The sequence below is a fragment of the Notamacropus eugenii genome, chromosome 1, assembly GCF_028372415.1.
Source record: "Notamacropus eugenii isolate mMacEug1 chromosome 1, mMacEug1.pri_v2, whole genome shotgun sequence".
In the NCBI taxonomy this organism is placed as follows: Eukaryota; Metazoa; Chordata; class Mammalia; order Diprotodontia; family Macropodidae; genus Notamacropus; species Notamacropus eugenii.
Window position 1 is genome coordinate 632,332,092 of NC_092872.1, and position 19,932 is coordinate 632,352,023.

A 19,932-nucleotide genomic window follows, 5' to 3' on the forward strand; every position below is an offset into this window, starting at 1 on the left:
GCTGATTTTTGTTGATTAAAAAATTAATTAAAAATAATAAAATAAAGGCAGTGTTCTGGTGGTTCTTCTAGACTTTATTTTAAAACACATTATAAGTTAGCTATGCTGAACACTATCTGCTAATAGGCAAAGAACAAAAAATTAGACCAGCAGAACCAAGTAGAAATGCCACTGTAGTACCAATTATATCCAAAGAAAGATTAGTTTTATAAAACTATGGAAAATAAGAACTGAAAAAAAAACCTTATTATTTAATCATCTTTAGGAAAACTAGACAGCATTGTGACCAAAAACATTAGGAAACGTTTTTACTAGGCCTACACCACACAAAGAGTTACAGCCACTCTTCTAGTAGTAGCAAAGAACTTGAAACTAAGAGAGTGCCCATCAACTAAGAAATGGTGGGACAAATTATGGTATATGAATATAACAGAATATTATTGTGCAGTAAGAACTGAAAAAGACAGTTTCAGAAAAACCTGAGAAGACTTCCATAAACTGACGCAGAGTGAAGTGAATAGAACTAGGAAAACAATTTATACAGTGACAGCAACACTGTAAAGACAAACAACTTTGCAAGACTTAAAGAACTTTCTCTGATCAACAATTCCAGAGGATTGATAATGAAGTGTGCTACTCAAGTCCTGACAGAGGTGATGGATTCAAGATACAAAAGGAAATACACATTTTTGCAAATGGCTAATGTGGGAATTCATTTTACTTAACTATATATTCATTATATGAGATCTTTTCCCCAGTGAATGTGAGAAAATACAAGTTCGTTAACTGAAAAAAAAAATCCAATGGTAAAAAGAAAATGCTCCATGTCGAATTTAAAATAGCAAGAAAGAAACATGGATTTGTTTTCAGTGGAAAGAAAAATAAAGACTTTCTGGGAGTATTTTTTCCTACTTTTGCTTTTTGATCACTGAACTGGTTCATTCATAATCAAAACTAAGGTAAATAAGGTTTTTTCTTCTTTAAAAGCAAATTGCTTTTTGCATCTTTGTAAGCTTCAGAGAATCATCTCAGAGCTAGAAGGGACATTAAAGTCTATCTAGTCTAACCTCTTCATTTTAAAGATGAGGGAACTGAGGCTCCGACGGTGAACTTACTTGCCCCAAGTCACAAGGCAAATTAGTGCCGGAATGAAAAAGAAAATTAGGGTCTCTTTATTCTAAAGCCCAGGGATATTCTATCACATTTCTAAGGCTAAGAAAATGAAGAGGAAGGCATCTGGTTGAATGTAAACAAAGAGGAAAAAAGAAATTCCCCCCAAATCCTAATTTCCCAAATGACCCATAAGGTTTAAAGTATTTCCTTCCCTTAGGATGTTATGTCCTTAACTCAGCTGGATACACTGCTCTTTACCTACCACTCTAACATTCACTGAATTACCTTTTCTCCTAGATTTACAGACTTATCTTTCCTGTTCAAAATCATTCCACCACTCTTCTCCCCAAAAAGGTCTGATAATAACTGAAAGCATTTATCACCTACCTTCCTAGTTAAACTAACTCCTGAGGTTCCTAAACTCTAATGATTCTGCTCATTAGAATGATATACCCCTCACTAAAACTCTCATCAACATACTAGTTCTTTCTTGTCTAGATTTCAACACACTAATTGGAAGTGATCTTGAGAAATAAACTGGATGCCATTTTATATTTTAAAGTATTTTCACTTTCAGCAATACATTAAACTTTCTCATTCTTACTTCTTTTACAAACTTCTATTATCACTCATATAATTTCTCCCTCAGACTTAATTAACATTTTGTATTTGTACCCACAGTGCTTACTTAATACAGTGCTTGGCATCATACTAGGTGGTTTGTTAGTTTACTATTATCTATGACCTATAGTTTAGTATTTTTTTCTTCCACTTCTACTTTCTGCATTTTTCTCTATCTGGAATTCTTACCCTCTTCTTCATTTATCAGGTAAATCTAATTTTCTTCTGAAATGTATTTTCTGCTAAATCTTTTAAGTAAGAGTTCCTTTACCTTCCTTCTTGTTTCCTCCTATAAAAGAGTAAGAATGGGCAGAAGGAGAACACTCTTAAATCACTCAACTTCTGAAATACATTCTTCTCTGTTGAAATACTGCATTAGCTTATTTGTTGGTCTGCCTAAGTTGGAGTGTAATTTCCCGGAACAAAGGATATGTGATCTCATATGCCTATCAGGTTAAAAAACAGTGAACAAGGTAATAAAAATAAAATTTTCCTTGTCCTTCATAGAAAATCTTATGGATATTCTAGACTTTAAGTATTCTGTATCCATAAGTACTCAGTGAAATTTTTACTCTACAAAGGGACTCACATAAGTTTAAGATGAAGAAATCCACTAAGGTCTATGATTTCTTTAGAAGTATAAATCTCAATTATCTACTATTCTAAACAAACCCATAGAACTGACTTCATTAATAGCTTTATTATGCTTTGAAGTGACGGCTTTTAAAATCTTAATATCTCTATGCGTTATTTTTAAAAATCAAAACAATAAAACTACGGGAGCCTTTAAAAAAATCTACTTAGTTTATGATTTAATATTGTATATAATGGAAAGGTCCACCAAAAATCCTATTACAATCCTATGTTATGAGCATAGAGGTAATTTTAAGTAATCAAACAGTATACCAGAAAAATCCAAGCTCTGGTAGGTTTTAGCATACCAAAAAGGTAAGCCTGTCATTCAAGAAACAGCCTAGCTCTCAGAATCATCTCTTGGTTAACTACACGGTGATGATTATTTTGACTGCAGCTATTCCTGAACAGTGGTCTATTAAGTAATGTTAGAATTTCTCTCCTCTAGTTAACTTGTGAAACGTATTCCATCCATTTTCCCCATCTTTCTGTTTTCCCCAAATTTCAAACAATCTCATCTTTTTTTTTTTTAATAACCCCTTAAACAACTGCCCTTGACATTTTATATAAAAGGAAAACCTGAATCAAACTATATATTGCTTTGGTTGTGTTTGTAGATTTCCCATTTTGGCACAGTGAATAAAAAAAGATTCTAAACAATAATGAATTCAAAATACTAAAAAGTATTTTCTTCCAAATGAACTTTTAATCCATTTTTAAAATCTGTCAAGTATTTAGATCATTTGTAACTTTTACTTTAAATTATAGGCTAGGTAACTACAGCACTGAACTATTTTTTTTTAACTCTACTTAAGAGAGTTTAAGATCAAATAAAGTTACTTACTATCAAAATTGAAGATTTTTTTATTGCCCGGAGTCCTTCTCAATCTTGGCTTGCCCACCAAGTTACCGCGTTGGAGACTTCACAGTATGGTAATCTATGGGCTTTCATTCTTTAAACACCTAGACCTACTGAAGGAATTTCGTTTTTTATAAGCTGTATGGGCTTGCCAAATTATATAACTATTCTACCCAATCAGCAACTCTATTTATATTACACAACAGCCACCACATGGATACAAACTGTTACTGCATGTCTCTGTGATACTCTATGACTTTTAAGTAAATACACAGTAGATTTCTACATAACTGGTTGACGTTCTGGAAACGGAATTAAGAGCTTTTAGTTTACACTTCTAAAGTCTTCATAGATAAGCAGAGTTATAAAAACAATCCCTCTCTAAAACCTAACAACTCAGATGTTTACATTATTGAATAACCTCAATACAAGTATTGGAAAAGGCTACTACAGTCAGCCATAGGATCAGAGGGCTTGAGAGTTGAACAGGAGCCTACACATCATCTTGCCCAACCTCATTTACGGATATAGAGGCTGAGAAATCAAGGGGACTAGTGAACTGCCAAAGGTCACATAGCAGTTAAGTGTTCTTCAGATAAGGCATCCAGACCATCATAGGGAGGTCTAGTATTACAACTAGAATATCCGCCAATAAGAAGGGAGTGGCGCAGTGGACACAGGCACTGAGCCTGGAGGCAGGAAGACCTCAGTTCAAATCCAGCTACAGACATTAAACTTTGTGACACTGATACTGTGATACTTCACTTCTGCCAGCCAGTGTTTCCTCAACTATAAAATGGAGATGATAACAGCACCTACCTCTCAGATGTGAGAATTAAATAATATTTTTTAAAGGTTTTAGCACAGTGCCTGGTACATAGTAGGCACTTAATAAATGTTTATTTCCTTCCCTCCTTCCTCTATCCCTTCCTTCCTTCCTTTCCTGTGTTAAAAAAAATAAGACTTATTAACACTTAAGTTGGACTCAAGATTAAAATTGTTTAAAAATTCACAAAATAGGGAAATCTCATAAAAATAAGATTTTCATCTGAGTAAATTTACAAATTATAATCTTTTAATGGTAAAATTCCCAACACACACACGCACACAATTAGCCAATTAAATTGGCTAGATTAAAAAGCTAAGCTACTATTTAAAAATTGCCAAGGCAATGCCTTTGAAAATATGTAAAAAGAGGTGTTGGTATCTCTAGACATATGAGATGAGGCTACTAGAGATTTTTGGAATATATCCTGAAATGACAGAACCAGAAACAACATAAATGTATTAACTAATTGCACCACCTAGTGCCCTAGTGTCTGGATGACACCTGTGAAAACAGGAATCTGCAGGAGAGATCATACTACTAGGTCAGACACTAGAGGTCACCTAGACTAACTCTTTCATTTCACAAATGAGGAAACTGAGGCCGATTAAGTAACTTGCCCAAGGGCATACAGGCAATAAGTGACAAAGCAGGATCTGAACCCAGGTCATCTGATTCCAAATTCATAACTATTTTTCCACGGTTCTCAATTGTCTCATTTTTCATAATAACTTTCTGTAGCACTATTCAGGCAACTCTGGGCAAGTTTAAAGTATATTAGATAATAAAAATAAATTTTTATAATTAAAGATCCAAATCTGATATTTAAGATTTTGTCTTGATGTTAATGTATTCTGAGAAAGAAAATCTGTAATAATAGTTCTAAGATAGTCTTAACCTATCTTCAAAGACTGTCAGAACATTATCAATCTCCTTTTTCTCGCCAATACCAGAGGAAACACTTAAGAAGAATAAACCATAATGTATATAATTCAGTAGATATAAAAAATAAATCTTACCTTATCTTTCCTGTGTAATTTTCATTAGTTACTAACTGTTAGGGCATCTCGATCAAGATGCCTATACGTATCTTAAACTAATCCAAAACTTAACTTATACATTCTAAAACTGAACTCATATACACTTTTTCCCAAAAAAATCCCTCCCCTCTTGCTAACTTCCATATTACTATCCAAGGTACAACTATCCTCCTCATCACTCGAGTCATCCTCAATTCTTCACTCTCATCCTCCAAAGACAGATGGTTGTCAACTCCTACCATTTCTACCACTGCAACAACTCTAGAAAGCACCCTTTTCTTCTCTGACATTGTTACCACTCTGGTGCAGACTTACCCTTCATACCTAGAGTACTGCAATAACCTGCTGGTTCGTCTCTCTGCCTAGTCTCTTCCTTCAGCTGTCAAATCTTACTGTCATCTTCCTAAAGTGTAAATCTGATCATATAACCTCCTCCTCCCCATTCAATAAACCCCAGTCACTCCCTATCTCCTCCACGTTGAAATATAAAATCCTTGTTTGGCTTTGAAAGCCCTTTATAACCTGACTCCTTCCTACCTTTCCAGTATTCTTATGCCTTTCTCCTCTCTACATACTACTCCAAGATCCAGTGACAAGTAACTCTCCATCGTGTGACTCCAAATGTTTTTATTCACTGTCCCCCATGCATGGAATGCTCTCCCTCTTCACCTCTTCCTCCTGCCTTCACGTCTCAGCTAAAGTCCACTTTCTCCACAAGGCCTTTCCTAGGCCTCCTTAATCTTAGTGCCTTGCCTCTCATACTAACTCCAATACATTCTGTTTGTACATAGTCCATTGTCGCTTCCATCAGGCCATGAGCTTAAGAGTAGGGTCTCTTTTTTACCATTCTTCGCATCAGTGTTTAGCACGGTATCTGGCTTAATAAATGCTAACTGAACTAACTAAATAAATGTAATAAATCTATTCTTGTTCTGTCAATAATAGCTCATCAGAATTTTGGACTAACTATCCACAAGAGAAAAGCTAAGTGGACGCCTAATGTATTGTATGGATAATGAAATGACAGGACAACTTAGATTGTATCCATCAGAATGTAAATATACTGGACAAACACTGCTAATGGACAATAAGTTGAGCCAATGATTAAAAAGGAAGAGGAAAATAATTGGAGACCTGCCTTTGAGAAAATGCAAAGTTCTGTTTAAAATGATCTCTAACTTCTTTCTAAAACAAAGGTCTACTTTTTATTATTATTAAAGTCTCCAGAAAAATAATAGCCAACATTTACATAGCACTTTAAATATATCAACTAACTCTCATAAAAATTCAGTTAAGTATGTGTTATTATTATCCTCATTTTACAGAATGAGAAACTGAGGCAGAGAGCAATATAGTTACCATCCCAGGGTCATACAGCTAATAAGTATCTGAACTCACATATTCTGGTCCAGTGTTTTATCCACCTACACCACCTAGATGCTCCATACTTTATTATTATACATTACTGTAACACCAATATTCTTCAAAACATGAAACCCGAAAGTGTAAAGTTATCCAAAAGGCAATAGAAGGGTAAAAAGTAAATACGAATAGGCAATATATTATGCACAAGGAATTACAAAGGAAAAGTAAAGGATATCAAAGAAATCCAAGAGCAGAAGCAAAGGTGGGCTGGTCCTTGGACAAAAAAGAGCACCGAGGGCTCCAGTGGTAAAGAAAGGAGTGAGCTGAATAAGAGGCAGGCAGGCATACATAAGTGAACTGGGATCTCCATTTTGAGCGAATATCAACCAATACCTGTTAAAACACAGATACAGAAGTATTCACCTGAATGTGTTAAAGTCTATTAAATTAATGACATTTAAAATATTTTCCCTTTTCTAAATGTTCCTAATTTCTCATCATCAAATAAACCCAGCAGCAACCAAGGATCACTTACACCTACTTAAGAGAAGGAAGCAAAGAACCTTATGCCCCCAAGGATTCTTAGTGTAAAACTCAAAAATAAACACAAAAGTATTTAATTACCTAATTTAACCATAAAACCAATCTACCCACCTAAGACTTATTGAACTGGTTCTGGAGTCAAGAAGACCCGGACTCAATCCCACCTTTGACACTCACTCCCAACCTGCAGGTAGCTGCTTAACCTCTCAATTATTTTTGTTAACCAATAAATGGTTTTTAATGAATAACTATATCACTGTTATACTTGGCATACCTATTGAAAACTAATATAAGATCTGAAAATAAGATCCAACAATTTAAAAATAGAAATGACACATCAGCAATGTATCAGAGAAACTTATATAAGTATTAATATTCAAAAATATCTCAAAAAGAAAATTAGTTATCCTTAAGATTTTATGCATCACATCATTTTAAAAGTGTACAAGGCTTATTAATTAACACAATTAAAATTGCAATCCATACAATTCTGATCACTGCTTTCAAAGAAATCATATGCTTTGAATGAGTTTCTTCTATTCAAAGATTAGCCTTTCTCAGCCTAAGTGATATCTTTATAATTACTTCTGACTGATATTAACAAAGCATGCTCTCATGCCAAATTTTTATTTTCACAATATATAACTAACTATATATCAATTCTTCTCCTATTCTATTGATTAAGTGGAGTGAAATCAAAATAAATGTTAAATTAATCATATCTATCTATATTTATAGGTTTGAGAAGCAAAGTGATGTAAGGTGGAGCCCTGGACTTGGAGTCTGGCCATCTGCATTCAAATCCCAATTCTGACACTAGCTAAATTACTACAAGCAAGTAATAAATTCTGAACCTCAGTTTCCTCAACTGTATAACAGGAATAATACTTGACTTATCAATATATGTCAATATTGTTTTCAAGAAAGTATTTAGTAAACCCTAGATGCTATATATATATAGTATTTACAGATAATCAAAAGCTAATCATTAGGCAAAAGGCTTACAAAACCAATCAATTATTTTAAATATAAAACTTGACTTTCAATATTAATGACAGAACTCTCAGCCCTAAATTTAGACATAAGGAGCTGGAAAGAAAATAATGACCACAGATAGGCCAATAAGCAGTATTTAACGGGAATTCAATTCTATTCAACAAGCATTTGTTAAATGTGTTAAAGACTACTGTGCTAACTACTAAGAAAGAGGAGTGAGTGGTAGGGGTGATTAAGAGAAGAAAGGAACATGCACTACTAGGAGAGCTACAAATTTGGAATTATTCAAGAAGATTCACTACACAGTTTACAGCCTGGCCCAGTGATCCCACCATTAGGCATGTGCTCCAAGGAGGTCAAAGACAGAAAAGCCTCAAACACACCAAAACTCAGAGAAGCAGTGAGGTGAATTATAAACTGAGGAAATGGCTGACTAAACTGCTGCACATGAATATAATGGGACATAATTCCTGTAGCCATAAAAAACAAGGAATTATGAAGAATTCCAAGAAGATGAACTGATTAAGATGCAAAGCCAGAAGAACAATATAAAGATTAACTAAAATACTGTAAATATATGAAAAGAACACTTGGGAATTAGCCCCCTTGTAACTATAATGGCAGCCAATCCTGTGCCTGGAAAACACAATGACTAATGCTTCCTCTTAAAAACATTCTATTACTACATATATTATAGAAGTTAGTTTTGTTCAACTGTTTTCCTTTATTTCAAGGAAGCATTAAGGAATCAAAGGCAATGGTGATACACTCAAGAATAACCATTGTTTAAAGATGAAAGAATTCAATAAACTGCATTAATAAAAAACTAAAACCATTAGGAGGAACTTCTTATTGCTGTTAAGAGAAAAAGAAACAAAAGCAAACTGCTTTTTATTTGGTGTGTGTGTGTGTGCGTGTGTGTGTGTGAGTGTACACACACACACACACACACACACACACACACACACACACACACACACACACACACACACACACACACACACACACACACACACACACACACACGGCCCATGCAAGCAGCTAGGTGGCTAGAGTTCTGAGCCTGGAGTCAGGAAGATTCATCTTCCTAAATTCAAATTTGAACTCAGACACTTAATAGCTGTGCAACCCTGGGCAAGTCACTTCACCTTGTTTGCCTCAGTTTCCTCATCTGTAAAACGATCTGGAGAAGGAAATGGCAAATTACTTCCTGCCAAGTAAACTCTAAATGTGGTCACAAAGAATCAGACACAACTGAACATTGAACTCACATGGTCCATGACTGAGTACATATAATCCTTGACAGTAAAAAAAGTTCCCTCCATTTGTCTTATAAACTTTCTTATCTAACAGCTGCACAGATATTTCACAGCCAATGACGATTATAATTTTCAAGTCTTTAGGAAGAAGGGAAACAACCAAAATCACCCTTATATTGCACAAGATGATGACACTGGAATACAGATTCCTCTCTCCAAGGACTCACAGAGGGAGTAAGCTGAAAGCTACCATAAGACATGCTATGGAAGTCATGGGCACTTGCCAGGTCCTAAGATTGTGAAAAAGATAAATCTTGTTATGTTCAAGGTTTGTGCCCACTAGGAAAGAATCTAGCATCAAAGCACTGGATAGTTACAATGTTACAAATAGCTACAATACTTAAAAATTCAATACCTTAAGCAACTTCATCAACAACAGTTCTGACAAAGGGAAATTATTTTAAACCAGCTTTAAATTTTAAATCAGATTTTTAATGTTTTGTTTGTTTTGGTCTAAAGCCGGAGGTCTATGAACCTGAAGCTTTTAATATTTTGATAACTGTATTTCAACCTAATTAATTTCTTTGGCAATTCTAAGTATTTTGTTTTGTGCATTTAAAAACACTCCGAGAAGCAATCCATAGGTTTTACAGATTTCTAAAAGGGCGCATACATAAAAAAGGTGAAAAGAACCCATGGTCTAAAGAGTGTGTCCCTTAAGATATGAGAACTGCACTAGACTTTTTCAAATGAGAAGACATGGGTTCTAGTTCTGGTTCTGCCACTAACTAGAAAATAACCTCCAGGAAAGTCACTTATCTATGTCTCAGTTTACAAAAGAAGGGAACTGAATTAAATGATGTCTAAAGTAACTTCATATCTCTAAATACTGAAATCTATAATTCTAAAAAACTCAAAAATGAGAAATAGAGATTATAATCAGACACATTTAGAATTCATATCTTTTTTCTGGATTCTTAAAATATATCACAAGTTGTGAGCTGTACACTTTTACTATCAGGACTATGCTGGTCAATCCTTCACTGTTGAGGATGCTTCAAATAAACCACCTCTGCATACTACCAACTAAAATGAATGTCAAGTCTCAGAGGGAGACACTAAAGAAATGTGCTTGCCATATGGTTTTTCAGTCGTATCTAACTCTTTATAACCCCATCTGGGGTTTTCTTGGCAAAGATATTAGTTTCCTTTTCCAGCTCATTTTACAGATGAGAAAATTGGAGCAAACGGGATGAAGTGACTTGTCCAGAGTCATACAACTAGTATCTGAAGCTAGATTTCAACTCAGAAGATGATTCTTCCTGACTCCAGGCCTGGCACTCTATCCACTGTGCCACCTTACCTGCCCTTTATAGAGACTTATAATTTAAGAAGTCACATCAATGAACTGGCTAAAAAAAATAAAGTTACTTTTGTATCTGGATTCAAAATACAGCAAAATAATCCTATTTATATCAACAGTGCTGATTAAATGATAAGAATTTAAGGAATATTTACTTTATAATTTTTCTATGCTAATTTTGTTTAAAAAAATTAGTCATCCTACCAGTAATTTAAATCAGTAAAGCCAGTTTAAAAAAAAGAGTCTTCTTACCAGTAATTTAAATCAAAGCCACTCTATATAAACCGATAAATGTCTGGTTTTAGTTTTGAACTGATCCAATCGTTCTGGAGAACAATTTGGAACTATACCCAAAGGGCTATAAAAATGTGGATATCCTTTGACTGAACAATACCAATTTTAGGGCTGTATCCCAAAGAGATCACACAAATGGGAAAAGGACCCACATGTACAAAAATGTTTATAGAAACTCTGTTTGTGGTGGCAAAGAACTGGAAACTGAGGGGATGCTCATCAATTGGGGAATTGCTGAATAAGTAGTGGTATATGAATGTTAATGGAAATACTATTGTGCTTTAAGAAATATGAGCAGGCGGGGATAAAGGCCTCATTTCTAGAATATATAGAGAACTGACTCAAATGTATAATTATACAAGTCATTCCCCAATTGATAAATGGTCAAAGGATATGAACAGGCAATTTTCAGAGGAAGAAATTAAAGATATCTATAATCATATGAAAAAATGCTCTAAATCACTATTGATTAGAGAGATGCAAATCAAAACAACTCTGAGGTACCACATCACACCTATAAAATTGGCAAACATGACAGAACAAGAAAATGATAAATGCTGGAGAGGATGTGGGAGAGTTGGAACACTAATTCATTGTTGGTGGAGCTGCGAGCGCATCCAACCATTCTGGAGAGCAATTTGGAACTATGCCCAAAGGGCTACAAAAATGTGCATACCCTTTGACCCAGCAATATCGCTGCTAGGACTATATCCCCAAGAGATCATAAAAATGGGAAAGGGTCCCACATGTACAAAAATATTTATAGCAGCACTCTATGTAGTTGCCAAAAACTGGAAGTCAAGGGGATGTCCATCAATTGGGGAATGGCTGAATAAATTATGGTATATGAATGTAATGGAGTACTATTGTGCCATAAGAAATGATGAACAAGAAGACTTCAGAGAGGCCTGGAAGGACTTATATGACCTGATGCTGAGTGAAAGGAGCAGAACCAGGAGAACTTTGTGCACAGCAACGATCACAGTGTGCGAGAGTTTTTTCTGGTAGACTTGGAATTTTGTAATAACGCAAAAACTTCTTATAAAAAAAAAAAAATCCCAAAGGTGGTTCTCAAGGCAAAATGCCTTCCACACTCAGAGAAAGAAATATGGAAGTCATTCACAAAATGCAGCAGATCATGTTTGTGTATGTGTATGTGTTTGTGTATCATGTTTTGATTTGTTATATGATTTCTTTCATTATTTTAGTCTGACTACATAGCATGACTATAGTGAAAATACACTCAATAGGAAAGTATACGTAGAAAAAAAAAAAGAAAGAAATATGAGCAGGACTTCAGAAAACCTGGAAAGACTTACATGAACTGATGCTGAGTGAGGGGAGCAGAACCAGGAGAACATAGTACACAGTAACAGCCACACTGTGCAATGACTAACTTTAATAGACTTGGCTCTTCTTAGCAATGCAAGGTTCTAAGACAATTCCAAAAGGCTCAGGGTTGGAAAATGCTATCCACATCCAGAAAAAGAATTACAGTCTGAATGTAGATCAAAGCACACTATTTGCTCTCTCTCTTTTTTGCTCTGTTTCTTCTTCCTCCTGATTCATTCCATGAGTTATAATTCTTCTTTACAATATGACTAATGTGAACATGTTTAATATGAATGTATATGTAGATGGAGCCTATATCAGATTGTATGCTGGTGTTATGGAGTAAAGAAAGGAGGAAGGAGGAGAAAATTTAAAACTCAAAAGTTTGTGGAACTGAATGTTATAAACTAAAACTAAATAATTTTTTTTTTAAAAAAAGATTCACAATTTAAGTATATTTCAAAGGATCAAGCTGTTTTAATGGAAACTCTACTTGCACATACAAGAGATAATAGGATGAAAATATTTATTACAAAAAAAGATGATTCAAAGTGTGTTGTACTTAAAGTGCATTTATACAGATAGGTGATTACTTGTAATTTTTTTATTTCAAAAATTTAAAAAAGGTCTTTTTTTTTTTTAGGTCAATTCTACTCCTGCTCCAACATCTCTAGAATATGTAACCTTTTCCAATTCCACTGATAAATCTGATGCAGGAAGTATCTTGGAATCAGAGTGCTAGTCTTGGAATCAGACAACCTGAGTTCAAATCCTGCCTCAGGAACTTATGTAACTGTCACCCTGGGCAAGGCACTTAATCTCTCTCAGCCTCAGTTATCTAATCTATAAAATGGGGATAATAATAGTACCTGTACCTCACAGGGTTGTCATGAGGATCCAACGAGATAACATCAAGCACTTTAAAGGGTCATGTAAATCCCACCTACTGTTATTACTCCCCATTACTTCTCCCTGCCCTACCATAATAATTCCTAATTAGACCCTCTGCTTCCAGTTCTCCCTTTGTCAATCTACTTTTCACTACATTGTCAGAGTAACCTTTCTAAAGTGAGCTGTCCTTCCTCATATCCCTTTGCATGGAGATTATGAACATACGTTATATCCATTCATTCAACTAATTTTACATTTATCCATCACCTACTATGTGGCCAGGCATTGTGCTTAGCATAAGGGCTACAAAGACAGGTGTAAGGAAAAATCCCTGTATATGTAGAACCCATATAAGATTGCATGCCAGCTCAGGGAAGGGGTGGAGGGGGGGGAGAAAATTTAAAACTTACGGAAGTAACTATTGAAAACTCAAAACAAATAAATTAATTAAATTTTTTAAAAAAGAAAAATAAAAATCTCTGCCTTCAAGGAGCTCACAATCTAATGTAGGTGGCAACAAGCAAACAAATATGCACTAACAAGCTCTATAAGTATAAATAGGAAATAATTAAGAGAGTTTGGGAAATGCTTCCTGTAGAAGGTAAGATTTTAGCTGAGACTAAAAGAAAGCCAGAAAAGCCAGTAGGTGGAGATGAGGAGGGAGGGCATTCCAGGTGGGGAGAACAGCCAGAGAAAAAGCCCAGACCTGAGAGATGGAGTATCTTATTTTTGAAAGAGTAAGAAAGCCAGTGTTGCGGGATCAAAGAGTATGTGGCATCAAAAAAGTTAGGTGGAAAACGACTGGAAAGATAGGAGGGGTCTAAGTTATAAAGGGCTTTGAATGCCAAACAGATGATGTTTTTATTTGATCCTGGAGGCAATGTGGAGCCCCTGGAGTTTATTGGGGGAGGAGGGGATATTTGATATAGACAGACTTGTGCTTTAGTTAATCACTTAAGTGGCTGAATGGAAGATGGACTGGAGTGGGAAGAGACTGGAGGCAGGTAGACCCACCAACAGGCTATTGCAATAAGCCAGGCATGAGGAGATGAAGACGTGTACTGGAGTGGCAGCAGTGTTAAGGGACAGCAGAGTATTTGAGAGATGTTGCAAAGGTGGAATCAACACACCTTATAGCAACTTAGCTATGAGGTAAAAAAGGGTTAATTGACTTGTTCAAGACTCACACAGTTGCTAAGTGTCTGAGGATAGTTTTAGACTCGGATCTTTGTGCTATATCGATTGCACCACCTACTGGTCACTAAGAAATTATTCCAAAAAATTGAGAAAGTATGCTGCTAGAATTCCTTGATGAGACAAATACAGTCCTATTGACCAAACCAGGGAAAGATAAAGTATGGAAGAACTATAAAACAATTTCATTCACAAATATCAATTTAAAATCTTCAAATAAAATTCTGTCAAACTGACAACAATTCATTCACAAAATTATACGTGACTAAGCTGAAGTTATACCAGGGATGCAAAGGTGGCTCAACGTTGGGAAAGTGATCGACATAATCATATTGTAAATAAAAACACCCTAAAACACACAACTATATCATTAGATACAGAAAACACCTTTGGCAAAGTACAATACCCATTTAAGTTAAAAACCCTAAAAAATAGAGGATCAATATTTATTAATAATTATATATATGTATATAATTAATATCCAAAAAGTATTTTATCTAAAATCAAAAGCAAGCCTCATTTGTAGTAAGAATACAATAAAAGCTATTAGTAAAGGAAGAAAAGCAAAGATGCTTATGCTCCCTACTATTATTTGATAATAGTACTGGAAAAAGCTAGCAGGGTGCTGTGCTCTATGAGCAAGGGAGAATTGAAACAGCACAAAGGAAAAGTAGCATGCGCAAATTTAGAGTATCTACCCCAAATGTCCACACGGACTATCTGTGCTCAATCTGCAGTAGAGCATTCCGAGACCATATTGGTCTTATGAGCCACAATCGGACACAATGAAACTTGACTTTATCATGGCGATGTCATTTCGGTCCTCTTCGAGAATTTGGTTTGAGAATGAACCAAAAAAAAAAAAAAAAAAAGAAGACAAGATAAAGAAGTTAAATGCATAGAGACAGGTAGAAAGAAGACAAAACAATCCTTTATTTGCTGATGAAATTATGTTTTTCTTAGAAATCTTTTTCCAGATACCTAGATGATGATTAAAAAGCAACTTCACAAATACAAGATGGGGAAGTCAGGGTTAGACAGCAATTTGTCTAAAAAAAAGCTTTGTGCACTGAAAGATCAATGAGTAAGCAATAATATAGCAGCAACAAAACGCTAATAAAATCATGAGTTGCCTTTAGAAGCATAGCTTCCAGAAACAAATAGTTCTGTCCTGATCAGATCCCATATGGAGTATCACATTCAGGTCTGGGATGCAGAGTTTAAGATGGACATTGCTAGGCTGCAGAGTCTCCAGGGCAAGACTACCAGGAGCGTGAAGGGCCCAGATTCCATGTCTCATGGGAATCAGTTGAAGCAACAGGTCATGTTTACCCTGGTAAAGAGAAGAATGAATTGGGAAAGGATGAGAGGGCAAAAGGGAAGGGCCAGCTGTATTTAAACTGTCTCTAAGTTTCTAAAGTAGAAAGGGCTGCCTTTGGAGGTTGTAGGTTCCCCCTAACTAAATCTTCAAACAACAATCAACAATCATTTGTTAAACCCTACGTACCAGGCACTACACACTAAGCACTGGAGATCCAAAGAAAAGCATCAACAAAAATCCCTGTTCACAAGGTGCTCAGTCTAATGGGAAAGACAATATACAAACCAGACCTATACTGGGTAGACTGGGGATAATCTTAGAAGAAAGTCTCTGTAATTAAGGAGAAGTGAGGAAGGTTTTTAGGTGGAACTTTAGATGAGACTTGAAGAAAGCCAAGGAAGCCAGGAGATAGGAGGCAGAGTTTCAGTAAAAATACCTGAAAGCAGGAGCTGGAGTGTCACGTTTGAGGTACCACAAAGAAATCAGGGTCACTGGATTAGAGTGTGCCATAAAGTGTGAGAAGACTGGAAAGGTAGGAAGGCGATAGGTTACGAGGCAGCTAGGTGTCACAGTGGACAGAATGCTGGGCTTGGACCAAACCTGAATTCAAATCTAGCCTCAGACACTACCTAGCTATTGTGACCCTGAGCAAGTTACTTAACTATAAAATAGGAATAACAGCACCTACCTCACAAGGTTGGCATGAGGATTAAATGAGATAACTTGAAAAGCCAAACAGGGGATTTCATATCTAAGCCTGGAGAAAGATCAAATAGGATTGATCAGAGGAAGCTGAAATGGTCAGACTTGCACTTTAGAATGATCAATTTGACAACTGAGCAGAAGGTGGATTAGGGCAGGGACACCAAGCACTTCCACAGTCCAGATGAGGTGATGGGAGCCTGCAGCAGGGTAGTGGCAGGTGTGTTAGAATGGGGATTCCTTTCCAGACATGGGCCAGACTAAATGGCTACTGTGGTCTCTTCCAACTCTAAAAAGCTGAGACTGTTCCACTATCAATGTAAATTTTAAGGAAATGTCTTTTTCTATTGAAGGGAATGTGGGGAAAGTGAGAGACTAATGCACTGTTGGAAGGGTTGTGAACTGATTCAACCATTCAGTAGAGTGATTTGGAATTATGCCCAAATGGCTATAAAACCATGCATACAGCAATACCACTTCTAGGTCTGCAGGACCTAAAGAGATAAAAAACAAAAAGGTAAAGGACCTATATATACAAAACTTTTATAGCAGCTCTTTTAGTGGGAAGAATAGGGAACTGAGATAATATCCATCAATTGGGGAATAGCTGACCAAATTGTGATATATGATTGTCTGATGGAATATTATTATACTATAAGAAACGAAGAGGAATATGCTCTAAAAAAAACCTATAAACTTATATGAACTGATACAAAGTGAAGTGAGCAGAACCAGAACACTGTATATAGCAACAGCAATATGGCATGATGATCAGCTGTTAATATCTTAGCTTTTCTCAGCAATGCAATGATCCAAGACAATTCCAAAGAACTTCTGATGAAAAATGCTATTCATCTCCAGAGAAAGAACTAGTGGAATCTGAATGCAGATCAAAACATACTTTTTTTTTTAATTTTTGTTTTTTGGTTTGTGTTTTCTTTTACAACATGACTAATGTGGAAATGTTTTATATGACTGAACGTACATAACCCTATGTCAAATCGATTGTCTTCTCAATGAGGGGGGTAGGCAAGGAAGAAAAGGAGAGATTTTGAAATTCAAAGTTTTAAAAAATGAACGTTAAAAATTGTTTTTACACATAATTGAGGGAAAACTTTTTTTAAAAATAAGGGGAAAATCTATTTATCATCAATCCTGAAGATAATTTCCAACACTGAAATATCCAACTCTTTAAACTCATAATTTATACATAACTTTTATAATCCAACTCTATTTACAACACTGAAGGAAAAAATCTGACATATGCGTTTTCCATTACCCATAGTAGCCTCTAAATATTTTCCTGAAGTATTGAGCATTAGGAATTCTGAGAGGGAAAGAGATTTTCAAGAGGCATTAAGGCATTCAAAATTACTGCCAAACTAAAACTTTTCTCTTTTCATACCTATATGGCAAAGACCATATTGACCATATTAACTAACAGACACTAACAATATGAACTTTTGTATCCCAAATTATCTGCACAAATAAGCATCTCACCTTAACTGAATGGGTTACAATGGGTTCAGCAAAAACCTGAATCATCTTATCACAAAATCTATAGTGCCTTCAAGTTCTAAAGCAGCACATTAACCACTAAGAAGTCTCTTCTTTCTAGGATACCTTTAAAATGCTGCATCATCCCAGATCCTTCTGCTCCACCCCCAAGATTTTACTATATACCTCTAAATATTGCCATTTTTATCTCCACAGATTTCAGGTGCTTTGGACACTTAAAAATCCCTTATACCTCTTCTTATATACCACCCTTTTAGCAATACACATTTTCCAAGGTCAAATTTTCCTTCCTCTTAAAAAACAAGATTTCACAAAAACCTAAACAAAACATAATTAGATTTTTAACTTTTAAATCTCATGCAAACCAATAATTTTAAAAAGACACCAATTAAAATTTTGGGTTTTTTTCTTTTGGAAGGTACAGAATAAATGAAGCAAATAGGTACACTGCGGCCACCTACTTACTTATATGAGCTAATTATTCCCACCTATAATAACTACACCTTATTAAATTAGGTTTCAGAAGTATAGGCCAGGTAGCAACCAAATAAGAAATTAGAATCAATCAACAAGCAGTTATTAAGTAGCTATTGTGTGCCTCATGTGTGCTAGGTACTGGAAATGAATATACTACTTTTAAAAATCCAACTAACTAGAATACACTGTATTACATCAACTGTAATGCTAAATTCCTATTATGAAATACCAAAAAAGGAAACCTTAATTAAGCAATGAAGCTGACTATTCTCAAATTCTCAAATTTAGTGGTAAAGATAACAACAGTCTATAGGCAAAATGAAGGAAACAGAAACAAAAATGGTTAATCAGAGCATCCTGAAATAATTATCAGTCCAACTCTCCAAGTGCTTGATTTTGTAAATGTATACACACTGGCATACACATGTATCCAAAAAAAACCAAACAAACCAACTGTCAAACCAAAGTGTACATAAGTATTATACATATGCAACTCTATTGTGCTGTAGTGAGAATAGGTGCGTTGCCTTGACATATTAATTCCATTTCGTATAGACCACCATTTTGTGGTGAGGTGTTTTGATGTTTTTCATAACTTGCTTTTTCAATATTAAGACAGGTATAATGTCTGTTCATAAACAAGTGATAAAAACATATGGACTCCTGAGAAAGGACAGACCACCCATGGAAAAATGTGGAAAACAAACCTTTGTTAAGGGACCATTCACACCTCATCATTAGCTTGTCATAAGGTGCTAATAAAATTAATTGGTAAACAAACTAGGTCACCTGCCACCAATCAGAAGCTGAATATAATAATATCCATAGCCAGAACTATGAGGAACCCAGCAGGAGGTCTCAGACTTCTACTTGCTCTTTGGTTAGATTAGGACTTCTATGTGCTGGCACCTGGTAGTGTTCACTCAAAGGCAGCACTGACTTAATGACTTGACTTGCCAGATAGACCACATTGGCAAACACATGGCCTCCAGCTCTAGTGAGGGGAGCCTTGACTTCAGTAAGAGATAATGGTTAAAGAGATCCAATAAATAGGAAGTCCTAGGAAATCAGATTAGTTGTTTGTTCCTAGAGAGACTGATGTTTGTATTGTTCAACAGATATTATAAATTAATGTGTGCACAATTTTTAATTAATCAAGTCTGACTTCGAGAAGCTTAAGTCTAATTAGTGTTTCCATTGCACTAGTTAACATAGGGAATGGTAATTTGGTGGCATGTGTGCACTGTGCATTACATCTGTCCATAAAAGAAGGGGAATAATGACATAGGCACATCATCACAAATCCACATGTCATATACTCCTCATCCTATATTTATAACACACACAATCACATTAAAAAGTTGAAATTCTCTATATAATTAGTCAGAAACTCTTCAAATGAAAGACGGGGACCCAGAACTTGAACAAAGATCAAAGTAAGACACAGTAAGTAGACCCTCTTCAATGTTGTCATTTCAAAAATTGACATTTCTAGAACTTTGATTTGTCCTATAGGATTAATAAACATGAGTTTAAAAACATTGTAAGGATGAAATAGAAATTATCAAAAAGAATTTTTCTGTTC

At 35.3% G+C, this 19,932-nt stretch overlaps 1 protein-coding gene across 7 annotated transcripts in view; it reads right to left on the reverse strand.

Annotated features, from left to right (window-relative positions):
* The window catches only part of SLC23A2 (solute carrier family 23 member 2), a 104,350-nt gene that overhangs the window by 63,927 nt on the left and 20,491 nt on the right, over window positions 1-19,932 (reverse strand). Inside the window, exon 1 of one of the 7 annotated variants that reach the window (XM_072635306.1) lies at window positions 3,212-4,250. The exons of the other annotated variants lie outside the window; for them this stretch is intronic. The gene's annotated coding sequence lies outside the window, so the exon portion shown is untranslated. Of the gene's footprint in view, window positions 1-3,211; window positions 4,251-19,932 lie in introns of those variants that run through there. 7 annotated transcript variants of the gene reach the window in all.